This window comes from Magnolia sinica, chromosome 15 (assembly GCF_029962835.1).
Source record: "Magnolia sinica isolate HGM2019 chromosome 15, MsV1, whole genome shotgun sequence".
NCBI lineage: Eukaryota > Viridiplantae > Streptophyta > Magnoliopsida > Magnoliales > Magnoliaceae > Magnolia > Magnolia sinica.
In genome coordinates, this window is record NC_080587.1 from 42,068,732 (window position 1) to 42,074,934 (window position 6,203).

Genomic DNA, 6,203 nt, shown 5'->3' on the forward strand with positions numbered 1-6,203 from the left:
TTTTCGTCGCTAAAAAATATTTGAATAACTTTTAGCTATGAAACTTTTTGTCGCTAAAAATATTTTGCAAAACTTTTAGCTACGAAAATTTTTATTATTTACATAACTTTTAGCAACGAAAATTTTCGTACTTGAAAATATTTTGCAAAACTTTTAGCTACGAAAATTTTCGTCGCTAAAAGTTTTTTAAATTTCATCACAAAATTTTGCACAAAATTCCTGATATACACCTGTTACAATATATTTCATGATATTCATCCTGATATACAACTGTTATATAATATATTTCATCATATTCACATTCACATCCATCTAAACCCAAACTAGTAAATCCATCCAAACATAAATTACATTCATCCAAACACAAACAATCTTATCCATATCACATTCATACATGCATAAATACATATAAGCTTAAAAACTAGTTAAAATCTGGTTCCTCAATATTAGCCTTCCAAGCTTAAAAACTGTATGAGGCTGGGCAATCTGTTAATTCATCAAGAGACCTCAATAAATTAGAGAAATGATGGAGCTGACCTGAATGACTATTAATTACTGTGTAAATTTAAATTTAAAAAGAACTAGCATAGAATGTGGCACTTCTTAAAAGTACAGAAAGAGCTATTATTTGCATTCTAGACTAGACTAGTGTAGGCTGCAACAAGCTGATATATCTTTCACTTGAAAATTGGTGCAAGTTTGAGTAAATCCACCCCACTTTCAGTTCTTAGTTTGAACTAAAGCCATGCTTGATTTTCTCTTTGTTGGTTCTAAGATTGTGATCAGCTATGCAGAATTTAATTACTAAATTGATCTGCAGAGAAATTACGACTAAATAAAAAATATATAAACTTCTATAAAAAGAAAAAACTATACAGTATCAATATTGAAATTTTCCATTTCAAAATTAATTGAAAATTTCCAAAACTCTCACAACCATTTACAGATTCAAAGCAGTAAGTTTCGTGCTTTCCCTTTTTTCAAGTGTCTATGCAACATATGACTCAAAATGTTGGAATAATATGTAGATTTAGAAAATTCAAATAGAAAACAGAATTGTGCTCCATGATACCTGGGATCAGGATATACTGCAAGCTCAAATTTCTAAGGATTAGTAGGATTACGCGAATCACGGGGAATAACCATTGCAGAACCTGAAAAATGCCAAATTTCTCAAACACTCCATAGATGCAAATAAACATTAGGGCTAGTGTAGCTGCAATATGTGATTGCCATAATTCAATAAATTTTTACAACCTATCAACCATAGCATTGCATTGATATGTGCCAATTTGATCAATCCAAATCACAGGCCCAACAATGGATGAAATGGCCTGAAAGGTTGAAAATCACACTGATCAGACAATCTTAACCATTTGATTACACATCAGTTTTGGATGAAATAGCCTGAAAGGTTGAAAATCACCTAGTATAGGCTGGCTGCACTGTGTAAGTGCCCTGACTGAAGCCAATCCACTCATCCAATGAGCCGCATGCATATGTAAAGTGAGATGTGCTCATATATAAAAGAAAAAAAAACATTAAAAAAAAATTGTACGGCCCAAGGTCAGCACATTTATAAAATAAATAAATAAACTGACCCAAAACAGGGGATGCACATCCAGCCACATCTCCCCAAGGGTTACTCCTTTGTCACCTCTTCTTTCTAAACGTACCCAAACCTGTACAAAGGTTAGCACCCCTCTAATCAGCATAGGGAATAATTAAAAGTTTAAGCATGGAAGTGAGATGAATACACCTTAGCCTATTCCATTGCTCGTTCATTTGTAACAGTCCTTTCATGCTCAGAACTGACTTCATCAATATCATCATCCTCTGAACACATGCTTCTTACTGAACCGTAGAAAGCCAATAACGCATTTAATCAACTCAAAGATTTCCTAAACTTAAACCTTAACCTATTCTCAATTCCCTAAACCTTAACCTATAACCTAACTTAAACCTAAACCTATAACCTACACTTATAACCTAAACCTAAACTTATAACCTAAACCTATAACCTACACTTATAACCTAAACCTAAAATCTAAATGTAATCTCAAATCCCTAAACCTAAACCTACACCTAATCCTAATTTCAACTCCCTAACCTAAACCTAAATCTAAACTTGAAAACCGAAACCTAAACCCGATGCCAAACCCGAACCAGAACCTGATTTCTTAAACCTAAACCTTAACCCATTCTCAATTCCCTAAAGCTATAACCTATAACCTATAACCTAAACCTAAACATAAACTTAAATCTAAACCTAAACCTATAACCTTAAGCTAAACCTTGACCTAAACCTAAACTTATAACCTTAACCTAAACCAAAACCTATAACCTAAACCTTAACCTATAACCTATAACCTAAACTTATAACCTATAACCTAACCTTAATCTAAACCTAAAACCTAAACCTAAACCTATAACCTAAACCTATAAGTGTAGGTTTAGGTTAAGGTTGTTTTTCTTTTCATTTGTTTAGATCACCTCTCATATGTTCTCTATCTTTTTATTTGTTTTTTTTTCCATAAGATTATTTGTGTTTGGATGGATCCAGTTTATGTTTGGATGAATGTAGTTTATGTTTGGATGAATTTACGTAGTTTGGGTTTAGATGGATGTGAATGTGAATGTGAATATGATGCAATATATTATATAACAGGTGTATATCAGGAAGAATATGATGAATTATATTCTAACAGGTGTATATCAGGAAATTTGAGATGGAATATTTTTTTTTTAAAAAGAGACTTTTACTTACAAAATATTTCGTAGGTAAAAGTCTCATTAACCTTTTTAGCGACGAAAATTTTCATTGCTAAAAGTAATTCATTTAGCTTTTAGCGACGAAAATTTTCATCGCTAAAAGTCTTATCCGTTATTTTTAGCTACGAAACTTTTCGTAGCTAAAAGTAATCCATTCGAAATTTTAGAAAAATTGTTTGCAGCCTGTAGCGATGACAATTTTCGTCGCTAAAAGTCTCATCCACGATTTTGATGAGACTTTTAGCGACGAAAATTGTCGTAGCTAAAAGTAATCCATTCGAATATTTTGAAAAAAAGTTTGCAGCCTTTAGCGACGAAAATTTTCGTCGCTAAAAGTCTCATACAAGATTTTTAGCTACGAAAATTATCGTAGCTAAAATTAATCCATTGGAATTTGTTGAAAAATGTTCGGAGTCTTTAGTCTCGACCCTTTAGCGACGAAAATTTTCGTTGCTAAAAGTCTCATACACGATTTTTAGCTATGAAAATTTTCATAGATAAAAGTAATCCATTTGAATTCGTGGAAAAAATGTTTGGAGCCTTTAGCGACTAAAATTTTCGTCGCTAAAAGTCTAATTCACGATTTTTAGCTACGAAAATTTTCGTCGTTAAAAGTCTCGTCGCTAAAAGTAAACTTTTTACGACGAAAATTTATTTTGTCGCTAAAAGTGACTTTTAGCGACGAAAACGTGTTTCGTCGCTAAAAGTTTCGTCGCCAAAAACCCTTTTTCTTATAGTGCTAGTAAAAATTATTGACCGCCTATAAAGGTACTGACTGCAAGTTAATTTTTTTTTTCTTAATCCATTTGATCGTTTATATTTAATTGGAACCTGTATTGTTTTTAAATATTTAGAACTTAAAAAATGTTGCACAACACAATTAAAAATGAATACTAAATAAAATTGTATTACTTTACAATGAAAAATATATAATATTTATAATAATAAGTTGAAAATGTTCTGAATACATAAAAAAATCCCTCTGTCTAGCCATCATCTGTCTCTGCCTGCAACCTGTAAGACAAAATAGCAAAAAGAAATTAATTACATTTCAACAATTTTTTGTGATTTAGATAACATATCCTATGACTTAGTTCATGTTACACAGTAAACTAACTTGCATGATTTGGATGGTTTAATTCAAATCAATTGTATTGCATGCATTTAATTTCAACGTAATTTCCACATGCCCGCTTATCATTCCTCACACTCTAATTAAATGGTATCAAGCATCCAGTCAGAATGATTTTGGCTATTGGCGTGACATGTAGATGCAGGAATCTAGACGTCTGTTCTGGACCACTTGAGACTTGCAAGAGAAGACAGATGGAGACCTTGGCTACTACAGGGGACCCTTCGATGCCAAAGTCAGGCATGAAAGTTAGGTCTAGTATAACAAAAGGATTTGAGGGGCTTTCTGAGTAAGATTGTGTGTACCTTTCACCATTAGGGATGCTCCTATTTATAGGTGGGAGAAGGTGGTGGCGTAGGAGGTGGTTTTTTTGTTTAGTAGGGACGTATTGTAGCGGGATTCAGATCCGTAGTGTATCATGCCAATCTTCCGAGATCTTCGGCGGAGATCTCAGATAGATCTGTGTTGCAGTTGCCTTCCTAAATCTTCGTCTAGGATCTTGGATGAGTAAATTTGGTAAGACCTGGACAGTTGGTTCTAGGTCAGAATTGGTAGGAGCACTTAGTGAGAGGCCGAAGTGGGAAGTCACCCCGAGGAGGGGTTGGCCAACCTGGGTTCTTCTTTCGAGTCATTGCCGAGCTCCTTTTGGTGTCAGGCAGATTAGTGGTCAGTCGACCTGCCTTCGGAGATTGAGGCCGATCTCCTTTCTTACTCGGATTGAGGTCAAGGTTAAGCCCTTTATCGCATTATTTGTTGTCCAGCCCCGTGAAGCGCACGGTTGTAACGCCCCGGATTTCGAGGGTCGAGCAAAGCTTAACTCCCGAGATCCAATGCATCACTTATGCAACATAGATAATGATGTTTAAATGTTGTCCATATTAGTGCATTAAACATGAGAGGGATTACACTAAATCAGCATATCGTACTCCAGAGTTAATGTAATTAAGCAAGCGGAAGACTGAGATAGATATATAAGGTATATGTACGTGTTTCACAACCTCCAGATTATGAGTATATTACCGGGCTGAATATAGATATGTTTTAACTCAAAATATACAAAATAACAAAATGTAAGTGTCTGATTAATTGATGTATCCCTGAAATCCCATCGAAGAAGCACGAGGTCTACATAGACCTGCCAGAGAGCTGAACATAGGAGAACTCTTCCTCCTCATCTGCGAAGTCCAACTCCGTTGCATATACATCCTCATCACCTGCATCTATAACAGAGTTTGGTTAGTGTTTTAAAACACCCTCCCAGAGTGGGAGTGAGTGATCAACTTAGTGGTACTATAAGGCAAAGGTTAACATGTTATCAATTCAATCAAGCAGTAATGATAAAGCAGTACAACAATCATTTCCTAACTACTCTTATTAATGTAGGGATGGTATACAATAATGATGCATGCCCTCACACGACACTCCCTCAAGCGACTACATCAACTATTCACGCATGGCAAACTCCCTAAAGTGCACTTCCTCGCCAAAGCACATGCAATGCGGTGCATGATTGTGTTAGCCGAGTACTTAATTAGGCTTATTCATACAGCAGATTCGGGAAGCTAAGGTACCTCCCTTTATATCATTCACCCATTTATTTGAGCATTTTATCAAACACATGGAACATGTTGCCAAACACTTGCATTAAATCCATAAGTCGGTAGCGGCGATATGATTTTATGAAAGAAGCCATACATATGATTAAAGAAATTAAGAATCCTATCTTATTACACTTAATAAATACCAACCATCAACATTTTTTTCATTCAAACATTTTATCAAACACTTAAACTACACCTTACTAAATACATAGACTAAATTAGTTACGACATTCACTATAACAATTCATTTCACAACATCGGTTATAAAGCATATAACACACATGGATCTTAGATTACTAATCATGACAAGCACAAATCAAGATTTCACATTCATTCAAACATTTCAATAAACACATGGAATGCATTTTCATACAACATAGTTCATACATGTGTAATATATTGAAATCAACATGTCTAAGACAATATGGCAGCAGTCAAGTCAGACATAAATCATTAGCTGACATTGAAAGCCTTGAAAACCATAACCTAAATATTTATAGTCTGTACCTTTCGTCGAAAAGCTCGATTCGGACCTGGTTCAGACTGTACGTTTCCGAAAATGAGACGACAAACACCTACACGACGTAATAGGTTAGCTAGGTCGAAAAACTACCAACCTAGATTTCTACAACGAGATTAGGGTTAGGATTTCTTACCCAAATCATAGTTGAAAATGATGGTGTAGCGGAACGGTTGAG

General features: G+C 34.7%; 1 long non-coding RNA gene across 1 annotated transcript; it reads right to left on the minus strand.

Moving 5' to 3' along the window:
* Window positions 1-220: 220 nt before the first annotated feature.
* Window positions 221-1,887, minus strand: LOC131227662 (uncharacterized). Its single transcript, XR_009162416.1, has 3 exons — window positions 1,760-1,887; window positions 1,602-1,682; window positions 221-1,154 (listed from the first exon to the last, which is right to left on the minus strand). It is a non-coding gene; the product is annotated as an uncharacterized LOC131227662 (long non-coding RNA).
* Between the last annotated feature and the right edge of the window lie 4,316 nt (window positions 1,888-6,203).